At 43.1% G+C, this 16,891-nt stretch overlaps 1 pseudogene across 1 annotated transcript in view; it reads left to right on the forward strand.

The window, feature by feature from the left end:
* The window catches only part of c3p1 (complement component 3 precursor pseudogene), an 86,473-nt pseudogene extending 72,483 nt beyond the window's left edge, over nt 1–13,990 (forward strand). Inside the window, 8 exon segments of the transcript NR_033392.1 lie at nt 2,128–2,215; nt 2,394–2,483; nt 6,840–6,945; nt 7,508–7,597; nt 8,272–8,358; nt 10,433–10,516; nt 10,619–10,754; nt 13,582–13,990. The product of NR_033392.1 is annotated as a complement component 3 precursor pseudogene (transcript).
* Nucleotides 13,991–16,891: the final 2,901 nt, after the last annotated feature.

A 16,891-nucleotide genomic window follows, 5' to 3' on the forward strand; every position in this document is an offset into this window, starting at 1 on the left:
TGAATTTTTTGCCGTTTCGCAAATTTTTTGCCATTTCGCGAATTTTCTTGCCGTTTCACGAATTTTATGGCAAAGCGAAACGGGACAGATTCGCTCATCACTACAGAGGGCCCACAAGCGTGAAGATACCTAGTCACAAGGGCAACACATAAAACAAGTGGCTTGATGTCTTGCACTTACTCTATGGCTGGGGATAAGGACAGGACTGGCCTGTGCCTTCCAATGCTCTGATATACCAGTCAGTAGAAGTCCATTGTGTATAAGCACTATGAGACATGGCCTTGTGCCCCTTAATGCTTCTACATTACTGACCAGAGACATCATAAATGATTAATCTTGAGTGCAAAAGAATCCCTGGCAGCATTGCATTGCTTTATGCATGGTGGATGCCAGAAGCAAATGAGGAGCCTCTAAAAAAAAGGAAATATAAGTAAATATACTTGAAGCCTCTTTTTTTTCCTAACAGCTCTCCCAGAGATCAGGGAACCCAACAAGGTCGACAACCAATAGGTTATTTTTCAATTTAGGAGGCATGTCCAGTCAGAAGTCATCCCGCCTTGGGTAGCCTCTGCCCCATGACTATTATGCTGCCTAACCCAGTAATATACAGTTAAGGGACAGATGCAGAAATGGTTGCGGTTTGAGGGGGGAAGGGCGGACTCCTGAGGGTATCCTGAGATATGCACAGGGGTAGAGCTTGTGGATGAGGTTTGACAAATTGTGGGTGTGTTCTGGGTGTATTGAGTGTAGATGTTAGTATTTTAGATGTATGCTATAAACACTTATAGTTATGTAACCCCTTCTTGGCTGTAACCAAGCCAACAGCACGGCTAGATAGGTTTAGAGCAGGGATCCCCAACCTTTTATACCTGTGAGCCACATTCAAATGGAAAAAGTTTTGGGGAGCAACACAAGCATGGAAACAGTTACTGGGGGTGCAAATAAGAGCTACAATTGTAGCCCCTATGTGGACTGGCAGCCTATAGAAGGCTCTGTTTGGCTTTACACTGGGTTTTATGCAACCAAAACTTGCCTCCAAACCAGAAATTCAAAAATTAACACCTGCTTTGAGGCCCCTGAGAGCAACATCCAAAGGGTTGGTGAGCAACATGTTGCCCCCGAGCCAGTGGTTGGGGATCACTGGTTTAGAGCATGGGGTACACGCGACTCAATCCTCCAGGATGGGCCTTCGCTATGTGGACGTGACCAAACGGAGCGATGGTGTAGTGCAACTACAACTCACTCTAGCTGTGTGCGGTGCAAAGTAACAAATGGGCGCCAGAAGGTTCTTGCAGTTGAACAATAGAATTGGTTTATTGTCAGAGACAATCAATGTGCAGGGTTATAGCAATATACTCACACAGAGTAGATATCCGGCAATTGCACAGAAGGTAGAAAAATATGGTGTCCACCCGTATAGCCCACCTCAGCCGAGGGTGGGGAAGGTAAGGACCACCAACCAACACGGCCTCCCTGTGGAGAATAGCCTGGCCTAGTATCTGTATCCTCAGGGTGTCCCTTAGCCAAGGATCCCTCACAGCCGACTATGGATCAAGGATAGGAATTGGCCTGATACCTGCGTCTTAACCAGGTCCTGCTGTAAGGCAACAGTGCCTGTAGGGAAGATACTCCCAGCTAATTTCCTGGTTGGAGCCGGAAAACTGCTCTTTCTAAATAATCTCACTATCTCACTTTCCTAAGAAGTGCTCTTATAAATTATCCTGACACTTACTATTCCAGTAGGAAAATGTTAGAGCTCAAGGTTAAAGTTCTCAGAATCTTTCTAAAGAATCTTTCTAAAGAAGAAGGAAACCCATCTGTTGCTTCCTGACACAAGTATTCCTAGTGCTGGGCGGCTAAGAAACTTACAAATTGACTCAGGAACACCAACTGCACAGATACCATTCTGGACACTGTGCTAAAAGCTATTGCACCAGAGAGATACCTTTTTGGGCTATTGGGATGAGACAGTAAGTCAGCCTTTTCTTTAAGATGGACAGAGAGACGCATTTATGCTAAATGAAGGATGATTGGATAGCACACAAACAGCTGCATGTTTACTACAGGTTGTGAGGCTTTTCATCCTCTTTAAAATTCAACATAAGACATTCATTGTATTCTTACCAGGAATCTCAAGAATGGTGATGTCTCCATGCCCGTTATTGATATATCCATGATGACTGGTTTCTTCCCTGATGTTGATTCTCTTGAGAAAGTAAGTTCCAAATAAATATTGAACTGTTTCTTCTCCAAGCCTCTAGTATGGAAAGTAGGTATATGCTGATTTTAGCTTTTGAAATGGCATCATACAGAAACTATTGAAACTATTCTAAGCCTTTCATCATCCTTTATATTTCTGACACATATTAATTGCTTCTTACTGTTACCCACAGCTAATGAAAGGAGTGGACAAGTACGTCTCCAAGTATGAAATCAACAAAGGGGCCAAGGAAAGAGCGAACCTTATCATTTTCTTAGATAAAGTGAGTCCCAAGCTCTAACAACTTTGTTATACCTCACCTATACTTTACTGATACTGTACCACTACTAAGCCATTATATATGACATTACATAGTCTATTACATAGCCCCGTCTTGGTACTTCTGCCAATTGCTGCCTCCAACCTAACTCTTTACCCTACTGCTCAAGTCTTTCATTTTTTATCGCTGCACTTCTATTGCTTTCTGTTTGTTATTTATGTCTTCAGTAATACTCAAAGCAAAAGAGAAATATTTGCAAGCTGTGTAAAAAAATAAAGCATGAAATACACCAAATAGCATAAAATATGTTTTACCATTTGAATTCCCTGTTTAGGGTATAAAATTCTGGGATTTAAAAAAAGGTGTTCACTTGAGAAAATCCACCTAATAACCAGTGTGTTCTCTTGAGCAAAGCCACTTAAAACCCATGTTCTTTTGAGAAAAGCCACCTAAAACCATGTTCTCTTTATAAAGTTCAGCTAAAAATCATATTAGCTTGAGAAAATCCAACTAAAAACCATGTTCACCTAAAAAAGCCACCTAAAACTGTTTACTTGAGAAAAGCCACCTAAAATCCAACATGTTCTCTTTGAGAATAACCTCCTAAACACTGTGCCACCTATAAAGCAATGTGTTAACAACAAGTTATTTAGAGAAAAGCTACTTGATTTTGTTCTCTTGAGAAAAAACAGCTACATACCAAAGTTTCCTCTTGAGAAAGGCCATCTGAAAACCAATGTGTTCTCTTGAGAAAAGCCACCTAAAAACCAGTGTGCTCTCTTGAGAAAAGCCACCTAAAAACAAGTGTGCTCTCTTGAGAAAAACCACCTAAAAACAAGTGTGTTCTCTTGAGAAAAGCCACCTAAAAACCAGTGTGTTCTCTTGAGAAAAGCCATCTGAAAACCAGTGTGTTCTCTTGAGAAAAACCACCTAAAAACTAGTGTGTTCTCTTGAGAAAAGCCACCTAAAAACAAGTGTGTTCTCTTGAGAAAAGCCACCTAAAAACAAGTGTGTTCTCTTGAGAAAAGCCATCTGAAAACCAGTGTCTTCTCTTGAGAAAAGCCAAAAGAAAACCAGTGTGTTCTTTTGAGAAAAGCCACCTAAAAATCAGTGTCTTCTCTTGAGAAAAGCCATCTGAAAACCAGTGTGTTCTCTTGAGAAAAGCCACCTAAAAACTAGTGTGTTCTCTTGAGAAAAGCCACCTAAAAACAAGTGTGTTCTCTTGAGAAAAGCCACCTAAAAACAAGTGTGTTCTCTTGAGAAAAGCCACCTAAAAACCAGTGTGTTCTCTTGAGAAAAGCCACCTAAAAACAAGTGTGTTCTCTTGAGAAAAGCCATCTGAAAACAAGTGTGTTCTCTTGAGAAAAGCCACCTAAAAACCAGTGTGTTCTCTTGAGAAAAGCCACCTAAAAATCAGTGTCTTCTCTTGAGAAAAGCCATCTGAAAACCAGCATGTTCTCTTGAGAAAAGCCACCTAAAAACCAGTGTCTTCTCATAAGAAAAGCCACCTAAAAACCAACTTGTTCTTTTGAGAAAAGCCACCTAAAAACCAGTGTCTTCTCATAAGAAAAGCCACCTAAAAACCAGCTTGTTCTTTTGAGAAAAGCCACCTAAAAACTAGTGTGTTCTCTTGAGAAAAGCCACCTAAAAACAAGTGTGTTCTCTTGAGAAAAGCCACCTAAAAACAAGTGTGTTCTCTTGAGAAAAGCCATCTGAAAACCAGTGTCTTCTCTTGAGAAAAGCCAAAAGAAAACCAGTGTGTTCTTTTGAGAAAAGCCACCTAAAAATCAGTGTCTTCTCTTGAGAAAAGCCATCTGAAAACCAGTGTGTTCTCTTGAGAAAAACCACCTAAAAACAAGTGTGTTCTCTTGAGAAAAGCCACCTAAAAACTAGTGTGTTCTCTTGAGAAAAGCCACCTAAAAACCAGTGTGTTCTCTTGAGAAAAGCCACCTAAAAACCAGTGTGTTCTCTTGAGAAAAGCCACCTAAAAATCAGTGTCTTCTTTTGAGAAAAGCCATCTGAAAACCAGCATGTTCTCTTGAGAAAAGCCACCTAAAAACCAGTGTCTTCTCATAAGAAAAGCCACCTAAAAACCAGCTTGTTCTTTTGAGAAAAGCCACCTAAAAACAAGTGTGTTCTCTTGAGAAAAGCCATCTGAAAACAAGTGTGTTCTCTTGAGAAAAGCCACCTAAAAACCAGTGTGTTCTCTTGAGAAAAGCCACCTAAAAATCAGTGTCTTCTCTTGAGAAAAGCCATCTGAAAACCAGCATGTTCTCTTGAGAAAAGCCACCTAAAAACCAGTGTCTTCTCATAAGAAAAGCCACCTAAAAACCAGCTTGTTCTTTTGAGAAAAGCCACCTAAAAACCAGTGTCTTCTCATAAGAAAAGCCACCTAAAAACCAGCTTGTTCTTTTGAGAAAAGCCACCTAAAAACTAGTGTGTTCTCTTGAGAAAAGCCACCTAAAAACAAGTGTGTTCTCTTGAGAAAAGCCACCTAAAAACAAGTGTGTTCTCTTGAGAAAAGCCATCTGAAAACCAGTGTCTTCTCTTGAGAAAAGCCAAAAGAAAACCAGTGTGTTCTTTTGAGAAAAGCCACCTAAAAATCAGTGTCTTCTCTTGAGAAAAGCCATCTGAAAACCAGTGTGTTCTCTTGAGAAAAACCACCTAAAAACAAGTGTGTTCTCTTGAGAAAAGCCACCTAAAAACTAGTGTGTTCTCTTGAGAAAAGCCACCTAAAAACAAGTGTGTTCTCTTGAGAAAAGCCACCTAAAAACAAGTGTGTTCTCTTGAGAAAAGCCATCTGAAAACCAGTGTCTTCTCTTGAGAAAAGCCAAAAGAAAACCAGTGTGTTCTTTTGAGAAAAGCCACCTAAAAATCAGTGTCTTCTCTTGAGAAAAGCCATCTGAAAACCAGTGTGTTCTCTTGAGAAAAACCACCTAAAAACAAGTGTGTTCTCTTGAGAAAAGCCACCTAAAAACTAGTGTGTTCTCTTGAGAAAAGCCACCTAAAAACCAGTGTGTTCTCTTGAGAAAAGCCACCTAAAAACCAGTGTGTTCTCTTGAGAAAAGCCACCTAAAAATCAGTGTCTTCTTTTGAGAAAAGCCATCTGAAAACCAGCATGTTCTCTTGAGAAAAGCCACCTAAAAACCAGTGTCTTCTCATAAGAAAAGCCACCTAAAAACCAGCTTGTTCTTTTGAGAAAAGCCACCTAAAAACCAGCTTGTTCTTTTGAGAAAAGCCACCTAAAAACCAGTGTGTTCTCTTGAGAAAAGCCACCTAAAAATCAGTGTCTTCTCTTGAGAAAAGCCATCTGAAAACCAGTGTGTTCTCTTGAGAAAAACCACCTAAAAACAAGTGTGTTCTCTTGAGAAAAGCCACCTAAAAACTAGTGTGTTCTCTTGAGAAAAGCCACCTAAAAACCAGTGTGTTCTCTTGAGAAAAGCCACCTAAAAACCAGTGTGTTCTCTTGAGAAAAGCCACCTAAAAATCAGTGTCTTCTTTTGAGAAAAGCCATCTGAAAACCAGCATGTTCTCTTGAGAAAAGCCACCTAAAAACCAGTGTCTTCTCATAAGAAAAGCCACCTAAAAACCAGCTTGTTCTTTTGAGAAAAGCCACCTAAAAACCAGCTTGTTCTTTTGAGAAAAGCCACCTAAAAACCAGCTTGTTCTTTTGAGAAAAGCCACCTAAAACCAGCTTGTTCTTTTGAGAAACACCACTTAAAAAACAGCTTGTTATTTTGAGAAAAGCCACCTGAAAACCAACATCTTTTCTTGAAAAAAGTAACTAGTGATAATCAAAAATTTTCACCAGAACAAAACAGTGTTTTCTGTTGAGAAAAGCCCCCTAAAACATGTTCTCTTCAGAAAACCCACCTAAAACCAAATCTTCTCTAGAAAAAAAGGTCACCTAGGCACCATGTTCTCAGAAAAGCCGCCTAAAAACCAACAAGTTCTCTTGAAAATCCACCAAAAAAACCAACATAAAGTTCCAACACTTTCCAGCAAACCTACACTATTTTTTACTTTGACTTCAATGGGTTATGCCCAGTCTCAGGTGGCATAAAATAGTCATATGAATTATTAGGGTGTCATAAAAAGACTTTGTATTATGGATTTCTTCAGCAACTGGCTGACAGGTAAGGACAATGGAACCTTCTAAATATGCAACTTTTTTGCAGTTTTTCTTTTTTTGCTTAGATTATGTTACACACCTTTATAAATGTGCCCATTAGATCCCTGCTTTCTTCAACTTCCTACTATTTAACTAGGACATTCTTGGCGTCTTTAATACTTTGTGCTTTTTTTGTTCCTTTCCTAAGCATATACCATAGTGATGTCTTTTTCATCTTCAACATTTAGATCTCACACACAAAACAAGAATGTGTCAAGTTTTATGCTCACCAGTTCTTCAACGTGGGCCTCATCCAGCCAGCTTCTGTAACCGTGTACGATTATAACTCTCCAGGTAAGAACATCTTTCTGTTTCGACCAGTCAGGTAGCAAAGAATTGGAACATTAGAAAGTACGCTAAAAGAGATCAAAGGGTATAGCCATATACAAAAAATCATGCTCAATTAGTTTTAGGTTGAGTTGAGCTGATCTCATACTCTCTGAGGTCCACAGAGTGTAGTGCGGATGTGGTTGGAGAAATTTTCATCCATCGCCTAGTGTGCTTTCGGCATAGGAGTTTCCATCTTTTGCAGGCCATGTTACATCAGATGATAGGAGGACCTGAGAGAGCCACTGGCAATGAAGCAGTTGGTGGCAAAGTTGAAGTTAGCCCCAACAGGAAGAGTGACAGTTGCAGTTGTCATGGCCATAAGGAGAACTGGCACATCGGTGGAATGGACGTGTCCCAGACCTAGTATTAGATATTATCAGGTCTAGGGGCTGGGCATGGAGGATCTATATGCAGAGAGAAGTGATCTCCATAATGTCTGTAATTTCCTGTTGCTGCCCCCCTACATTTAAATGGATTGCTGGTGTTAGCTGATGTCTATCTCTTATATCTTATTTTTCCCTAACAGAAAACCACAGCAGTAAATTCTACCATATGAAGGAGGGCAGTGACCTGTTGGGCAGAATTTGCCAAGGATATGTATGCCGCTGTGTAGAGGGTGAGTCTAGAGCTGATACTGTTGGATAATAAAATTAAGTTTTGCCCTCTGCATGGTGCTCCAGTTCTTCTGAGCCCCTAAAAACATGTTATGTTTAATCACCAGTCCTGTTGTGATATTTAACTCTTTGATAAACAAGATTACTAACAGATCTTTCCAGCAAGCACATTGGCATTTCCCATGGTTAAAGGTGGCCATACACGTAAGATCCGCTCGCCTGGTGAGGTTGCCAAGTGAGCGGCTCTTCTCCCTATATCCCCACCTACGGGTGGGCAATATCGGGGGAATTTAGGCTAATTCGGTCCTGGGGCCAACGACTGGAATAACGACTGGAATAGGCGCAGTCAGTTCGGGGGCCGCATCAACGAGCCGAAGTGGTCCCCAATCTGACTGAATTTTTTAACCTGCCCGATCGATATCTGCCCGATTTCAGGCCAGATATCGGTTGGGCAGGCCAGTCATTGTTTCCCCTACACAGGCCGATAAGCTGCCGAATTGGTCCAAGGGACCGATATCGGCAGCTACAATCAGCCTGTATATGGCCACCTTAAGTTATTGGTGGCTTAGACCATACTCATATCTAAGGGGTCAAAAGGCTGTTTTTACTGTGACTTGTTTTTTCCTTCCTACTTCAAATATCTGACCCACAACCCTTCACTTTCCCCCTCTTCCAGAGAACTGTTTCCAGCAGCAACAGAACCAGGATGAAATAACATCCTCTTTCCGGGTGTATAAGGCTTGCGATAAAAGTGTGGATTATGGTGGGTATCATTTACAGTTACACAAATATTCACATATAATAATGTCTATACCTGTATGATATATGCCTTATACAATAAAAGTTTGAACAAGTTGATACAGACTATAAATATAAGTATTTGTTACATAGAGGAAGAACAATGGTGAAGGACAGTTGTGTAGCATGGGCTTTAGTGAGATGAAGGTGTTGCTATATAGGACAATGGTAAAAAGCCCTAAGCTCAATTGAGGAGGTCGATAGGGTATATCCCTGGGATTGACTTTGTAGTGGTGCTGTCTTCCTATTTATGATGAGAATCTAGTGTCGGACTGGCCCACTAGGATACCAGGAAAACTCCCGGTGGGCACCAGGTGTCAGTGGGCCCTCTTGCTTCTAACTATTTGCTGGAGTTACTCTGGTCCATTGAGATACCAGGAAAACTCCCAGTGGGCCCAGGTGTCAGTGGGCCCTCTTGCTTCTAACTATTTGCTGGAGTTACTCTGGTCCATTGAGATACCAGGAAAACTCCCGGTGGGCACCAGGTGTCAGTGGGCCCTCTTGCTTCTAACTATTTGCTGGAGTTACACTGGTCCATTGAGATACCAGGAAAACTCCCGGTGCGCCCAGGTGTCAGTGGGCCCTCTTGCTTCTAACTATTTGCTGGAGTTACACTGGTCCATTGAGATACCAGGAAAACTCCCGGTGGGCCCAGGTGTCAGTGGGCCCTCTTGCTTCTAACTATTTGCTGGAGTTACACTGGTCCATTGAGATACCAGGAAAACTCCCGGTGGGCACCAGGTGTCAGTGGGCTCCCTTGCTTCTACCTATTTGCCGGAGTTGGGCCGGTCCATTGAGATACCAGGAAAACTACCGGTACCCTGCTTCGTGGTCATTCCCTATTGCTGTATAAGAACAAAGTGGAACAAAGAGACTAAGATTATAAAGAGATTAAATGAGCAAAGGAAGAATAATAGTTTAGAGAGTAGGCCCATGGTCCAAGGTTTTCTGGTGGGCCCCTGGCATTTCAGGTACACAAAAGGGCAAACAGCACCCACCAGCCCAATAAATAGTGACTGTCTACGCAGGGTCAGACCCAATCCCTGCCTGACTTTTGGCACTCCGCCCCCCAATTGCAGGCGAATGTCCATAAGGTGTAATTTTGCTCAATTTTGGATCTTCGTACAGTATCATTTTGATGATCACAATAATTCCCAGGCCCAGATTTGGGGCATGGCCACCAAGGTCTGGGCCTAGGACATCACAAACTGAGCTCATGTGCCCTGTGCTCCAGCCATAGCAACAGAGGATGCCAGTGGGAGGAGCTGTGCAACTGAGGATGCCAGTGCTAAGGGCTGTGCAACAGAGGATGCCAGTGGGAGGGGCTGTGTAACAGAGGACACCAGTGGGAGGGACTGTGTAACAGAGGATGCCAGTTGGAAGGGCTTGGGAAAAGGAGGATGCCAGTGGGAGGAGCTGTGCAACAGAGGATGCTAGTGGCAGGGGCCATAGCAATAGAGGATGCCAGTGGGAGGGGCTGTGCAACAGAGGATGCCAGTGGGAGGGGCTGTGCAACAGAGGATGCCAGTGGGAGGGCTGTGCAACAGAGGATGCCAGTGGGAGGAGCTATGTAACAGAGGACACCAGTGGGAGGGGCTGTGTTACAGAGGATGCCAGTGGGAGGGGCTGTGTTACAGAGGATGCCAGTGGGAGGGGCTGTGCAACAGAGGATGCCAGTGGGAGGGCTGTGCAACAGAGGATGCCAGTGGGAGGGGCTGTGTAACAGAGGACACCAGTGGGAGGGGCTGTGTAACAGAGGACACCAGTGGGAGGGGCTGTGTTACAGAGGATGCCAGTGGGAGGGGCTGTGTAACAGAGGACACCAGTGGGAGGGGCTGTGTTACAGAGGATGCCAGTGGGAGGGGCTGTGCAACAGAGGACACCCACCTCCAGGCTCCCTCTGTAGAAATCCATGCTGATAATTCCTGGGTACGGAATAGAGTAAAATAGGTGTTTTTGGTGTAAAATGTTCAATGTTTCTCAATGGAAGTATTAATGGCGGTGTCTATTCTTAACGTATCAATGTTTCTTCTCCATAGTGTACAAGGCTTCTCTCGTGGATATACAACATGGTGAGAACACCGACTATAACAAAATGACAATTAAAAGGGTTATTAAGGAAGGTGAGTTATGTTGTTATTTCCAAAAGGGGAAAGTGGATGATAATTTAAATGAGGAAATTGTCTCTGTTCCTATAACGAGATTTCTACGTTTTCCTTATTAAGGCAGTGATGAGTCTTCTCTGGGTGAGGCACGGACATTCATCAGCCACACCAAATGCCAGAAAGCTTTAGATCTAAAGGCTGGGCGAGACTATCTGATCTTCGGCCCATCTAGTGACCTTTGGCGCCAACCATCTGGGTAAGTGAGAAAGTAGCTGAGTTTGGGGGGAATATTCCGTGCAAGCTCTATAGAGCAGGGGCCTTCTTCCCACAGTGCCTCACTGCACAACGTTTGATATATTTTTTTGGTTCTGTTGAGCTTACAATCTAAGGTCCCTATCATATTCATACACGCACACTAGGGTTAATATCAAGAGGAGCCAACTGACTAAGTTTTTGGAGTGTCGGAGAAAACTGGGGAAACCAACAAAGACTCCCTGCAGATAGCGCCTTGGTTGGAATTGAACCTAATACCCTTGGGTATTGCTGAATTTTCGCTCTTTGTACAGTATTATTTTGATGATCACAATAATTCCCAGGCCCGGATTTGTGGCTTGGCCACCAAGGCCTGGGCCTAGAACATCACAAACTGAGCCCATGTCCCCTGTAGTCCAGCTGTAGTAACAGAGGATGCCAGTGGGAGGGGCTGTGCAACAGGGGATGCCAGTGGGAGGGGCTGTGCAACAGAGGATGCCAGTGGGAGGGGCTGTAGTAACAGAGGATGCCAGTGGGAGGGGCTGTGCAACAGGGGATGCCAGTGGGAGGGGCTGTGCAACAGAGGATGCCAGTGGGAGGGGCTGTGCAACAGGGGATGCCAGTGGGAGGGGCTGTGCAACAGAGGATGCCAGTGGGAGGGGCTGTAGTAACAGAGGATGCCAGTGGGAGGGGCTGTGCAACAGAGGATGCCAGTGGGAGGGGCTGTGTAACAGAGGATGCCAGTGGGAGGGGCTGTGCAACAGAGGATGCCAGTGGGAGGGGCTGTGCAACAGAGGATGCCAGTGGGAGGGGCTGTGCAACAGAGGATGCCAGTGGGAGGGGCTGTGCAACAGAGGATGCCAGTGGGAGGGGCTGTGTAACAGAGGACATCTGTTGAGCTTACAATCTAAGGTCCCTATCATACACGCACACTAGAATTGAACCTAATGCCCTTGGGAAAACTGACTCTATGGGGGGAATTCACAAAAGTGCCGATACTGAGACAAGATAAAAGTGGAGATAGATTTGTTTCCACCTAATTCGCAAACTTTTGTGAATTTATCTTTTAAACAGACAGTTTTCAGATTTTGTCATTTTCCCGACATTTTTTTTTATGAATTTGCCTTTAGCTGTTAGTAAATCTGTCGGTGCCACAAACCCAGTCCCACAGCTACAGGAGCCTTGGGGTAAGGATTTTACCTGCAGGATTTTGCATTTCATTTATCATTTCACTTTGGGGGCATTTCCTGAGGGGTAATTTCAGTTTGCCCAGGGAAACTATACATCATTTGTTTCAGGACAATCTGGGCTTTCTAATGTTTTCTATATTTCTGTGTAATTCCACTTCTGTAAGCGTCTAAATACCTTCTTCTCTAGCCCCTACTCATTACTGGTCAGCAGCAATCTGGCCCCCACACTAACATGTCCGGTGAAAAAAGGTCCAACAGTAGTGATGAGCGAATCTGTCGCGAAAATATTGCACGTCACAAAAAAATTGTCGAAATGTTTTGCCAGACATGGCAAACTATTTTTTTGTCGCCCACAGCTATTTTTTTGTCTCAAGGCTATTCTTTTGTCGCCTGCGGCTATTCTTTTGTCGCCCACAGCTATTTTTTTGTCTCAAGGCTATTCTTTTGTCGCCTGCGGCTATTCTTTTGTCACCCACAGCTATTTTTTTGTCTCAAGGCTATTCTTTTGTCGTCTGCGGCTATTCTTTTGTCGCCCACAGCTATTTTTTTGTCTCAAGGCTATTCTTTTGTCGCCTGCGGCTATTCTTTTGTCGCCCACAGCTATTTTTTTGTCTCAAGGCTATTCTTTTGTCGCCTGCGGCTATTCTTTTGTCACCCACAGCTATTTTTTTGTCTCAAGGCTATTCTTTTGTCGCCCATGGCTATTTTTTTGTCACGAGGGTATTCTTTTGTCGGCCACGGCTATTTTTTTGTCGCGCAGCTATTTTTTTCTCGTCCGCGGCTATTTTTTTCACGCGTGGCTATTTTTTTCTCGCGCGGCTATTCTTTTGTCGCCCGCCGCTATTCTTTTGTCACAGGCAACAATTTTTGGACGCTCTGCAAATTTCTCCACAGCAAATGTTTTCATCCGTTTCGCGAAACAATCCGCCAATTGCGAAAGCGGAAATTCGCCACGAATCCATGTCTGGCAAAACATTTTGCCCATCACTATCCAACAGGACTAGGGCCTACCAGGTCTTTATCCAGTGCCTGTTGGGTCAGTCCAACCCTGTACCCCAGTATCCTAGTTTGGGTGCCAGTGTGTATGTGCTGCTTGCTGATTACCAATATAAAATTTTAACTTTTTTTTTACTTGTTTATAAAATGTTAATGAGGCTTTTTGCACGTATTGTTCTAGAGTTATACAGAAACTTGTCCCCTGACAATAGTCTACTAATCTCCATTAATATGTTACTGATTCCCCAATGGGGCTCCTACCAGAGGTGTGAAATGGACACTGGTTAAAACAAAAGAAAACAGAAGATCTTAGAATTGGTCTGACAGAGTTACACTGAGCTTTACTCCATTTTGAAAATATTGGGAAAAATGTTGTGAAAAAATGGCGTATAAATGTCACACAAAAGTGTCTGTAAACTGTCTTTCTTTCACCAAAAACGGAAAGTCGGAATTTAGGTGGATTTCTGTTTGTGAATCTGGAGAAAGTGTTTTCCACCACTTTTACTCCAAAGAAGGGCTCTCTCCACTTTTGTGAATTCCCCCCCATTGTATTCCAGTGATTGGATGAAACGATATATTAATTAAGATTAGGTAGGGCTTCACCTAATTGCATGCACTTCATTAATAGAGTGTCCATTCTTGTAGCTATTCCTACATCATCGGGAAGGACACGTGGATCGAGTGGTGGCCCAATGAGAGTGAGTGCCAGCGACGTGTGAACATGGATCTCTGTGATGACTTGGACACAGTTTCTGACACCCTGGAGATATGGGGTTGCACCCACTGAGAAACTGGGGCTTATTTAGCAGAAGCTTCCGACGTCATTATTACCTGAAATGTGCGGAAGGCCATTCATTAAAAGTCCTTGCTTTCACAACTGCTATTTCTGTTGATGTAGCCATACTGTTGTGAATTGAGTGCTTGTATTCATGCTGGCAAACCCCGGAGCTACCGCCATCTTAAAGAAATTTTTTCCCCACTAGCTGATTTTTTTTCTGCCAAATGGCAATGATTTTTCTCCTTTTAATACGAATAAACTGAAATATTCAGATAACCGCGAGTCTCTGTCCAAAATATTCTACAGGACAGTCATAGAAAATTGAGCTCAATATTCTGCTTACATAAGTGATACTTACAGTAGGGGGTACATTATCCCTTATAATACATGAGTGATACTCAGAGTTCCCTGTATAACTCAGCCTGCAGCCTTGTGCCTTTATATGGGCACAGAACCCCTCAGTGACTGCTAATATCCTTATCATTTACAGTAGGGGGTACATTATCCCTTATAATACATGAGTGATACTCAGAGTTCCCTGTATAACTCAGCCTGCAGCCTTGTGCCTTTATATGGGCACAGAACCCCTCAGTGACTGCTAATATCCTTATCATTTACAGTAGGGGGTACATTATCCCTTATAATACATGAGTGATACTCAGAGTTCCCTGTATAACTCAGCCTGCAGCCTTGTGCCTTTATATGGGGGGCACAGAACCCCTCAGTGACTGCTAATATCCTTATCATTTACAGTAGGGGGTACATTATCCCTTATAATACATGAGTGATACTCAGAGTTCCCTGTATAACTCAGCCTGCAGCCTTGTGCCTTTATATGGGGGGCACAGAACCCCTCAGTGACTGCTAATATCCTTATCATTTACAGTAGGGGGTACATTATCCCTTATAATACATGAGTGATACTCAGAGTTCCCTGTATAACTCAGCCTGCAGCCTTGTGCCTTTATCTGGGCACAGAACCCCTCAGTGACTGCTAATATCCTTATCATTTACAGTAGGGGGTACATTATCCCTTATAATACATTGGTGATACTCAGAGTTCCCTGTATAACTCAGCCTGCAGCCTTGTGCCTTTATATGGGCACAGAACCCCTCAGTGACTGCTAATATCCTTATCATTTACAGTAGGGGGTACATTATCCCTTATAATACATGAGTGATACTCAGAGTTCCCTGTATAACTCAGCCTGCAGCCTTGTGCCTTTATATGGGCACAGAACCCCTCAGTGACTGCTAATATCCTTATCATTTACAGTAGGGGGTACATTATCCCTTATAATACATGAGTGATACTCAGAGTTCCCTGTATAACTCAGCCTGCAGCCTTGTGCCTTTATATGGGCACAGAACCCCTCAGTGACTGCTAATATCCTTATCATTTACAGTAGGGGGTACATTATCCCTTATAATACATGAGTGATACTCAGAGTTCCCTGTATAACTCAGCCTGCAGCCTTGTGCCTTTATATGGGCACAGAACCCCTCAGTGACTGCTAATATCCTTATCATTTACAGTAGGGGGTACATTATCCCTTATAATACATGAGTGATACTCAGAGTTCCCTGTATAACTCAGCCTGCAGCCTTGTGCCTTTATATGAGGGGCACAGAACCCCTCAGTGACTGCTAATATCCTTATCATTTACAGTAGGGGGTACATTATCCCTTATAATACATACAAGTGATACTCCTCGCTGGGCAGGTTGCAGCTGATTTTGGAAGCCACAGTGATGGCTAATGTACAGAACAGTACAGCTGAGAGGGTCACTGGAGAGATTCTGTGGCCCCGGGGCATGTTGTAGAGAGACATCTCTGTACAGAAGGCAATGATCCCGGTACTGGGCCATAGTTACACGCAGGCGCGACTATCCCCCACCAAACATGTACCTTATTTACGGCTATATATATATATGGTGCAGATTAATAGTTTTGGCCAATGGGGAACTCAAACAATAATTATGATTAATTATCTGAACTCGTCAGGGAATCCTATTAGCAGATATCTGTCTCTGGTTTTACCAATTCCTTTAATCCCAAAGCACACAATGCGACGTAGAAAAGCTTCCAAAGAGACTATGAAGTCAATGAAGGGATTGGGAGACGGCAATGCAGTAAAGCATTCTAGAAAAATACAGGGTTAGGTAAGAGTAGTACAAACATGGAGGATGAACACTGCCATAAATACAAATTTACACAGGGTTGAGGAGGCCGTACACTGTAAGATCCACTTGTTTGAGGAGGTCGCCAAGTGAGCGGATCTTCTCCTAATATGTCCACCTACGGGTGGGTGATATCGGGCTAATTTAATCGTTTGGCCCTAGGGGACCCCATCAACGAACCCTGTCCAACAGAAAAATCATACCTGCCCGATCCAGATCTGCCCAATGATGGTTGGGAAGGCCCATCATTGGAGACCATACACGGCCAGCTGCCGATATCGGTTCTTTAGGCCCCTGTATGGCCATCATTAGGAAGATTTGGGGGCAGATTTAATCAAACTCTATCATTTCTCATTTCTTTTAATTTCCACATTCGACTAGATTCATTTTCCCGAATGCCTAATATTGACTAGAAAGTCTCAAGGAAAAGTTGAGACTTTTTCAAATTGTCAACGTGAAAAACCCCGCCTTCATCGAATTGTCACTGCGACAATTGGAAAAAGTTGAGTTTTTGGACAAAACCCAGCGGAATCTGTAAAGTTTCGAGACAAAAGAAAGAAATTCAAGGATGCATGTTTTCAATTGGTCTTCTTTATTTATTTTTTTGAAGTTTTGGAAATATTTGCAATCTTCTTCCAGATCCTCGCAGCTTTCAAATGGGGGTCACTGACCCCGGCAGCCAAAAACTATTGCTCTGTGAGTCTCCAGTTTTATTATTATTGTTACTTTTTAGAATTTATTTTTCTATTCAAGTCCTCCCCTATTCATATACAGGTATAGGACCTGTTATCCAGAATGCTCGGGACCAAGGGTATTCCAGATAAGGGGTCTTTCCGTAATTTGGATCTCCATACCTTAAGTCTACTTAAAAATCAATAAAACATTAATTAAACCCAACAGCCAAGGTATTTTGGCACCCTAGGCAAAGGCTTCAATCAGCGCCCCCACCCGTCCTGCATTTCCCACCTTACCATTATACAGTTACATTTTTTTTTTC

Source organism: Xenopus tropicalis, chromosome 3 (assembly GCF_000004195.4).
Source record: "Xenopus tropicalis strain Nigerian chromosome 3, UCB_Xtro_10.0, whole genome shotgun sequence".
In the NCBI taxonomy this organism is placed as follows: domain Eukaryota; kingdom Metazoa; phylum Chordata; class Amphibia; order Anura; family Pipidae; genus Xenopus; species Xenopus tropicalis.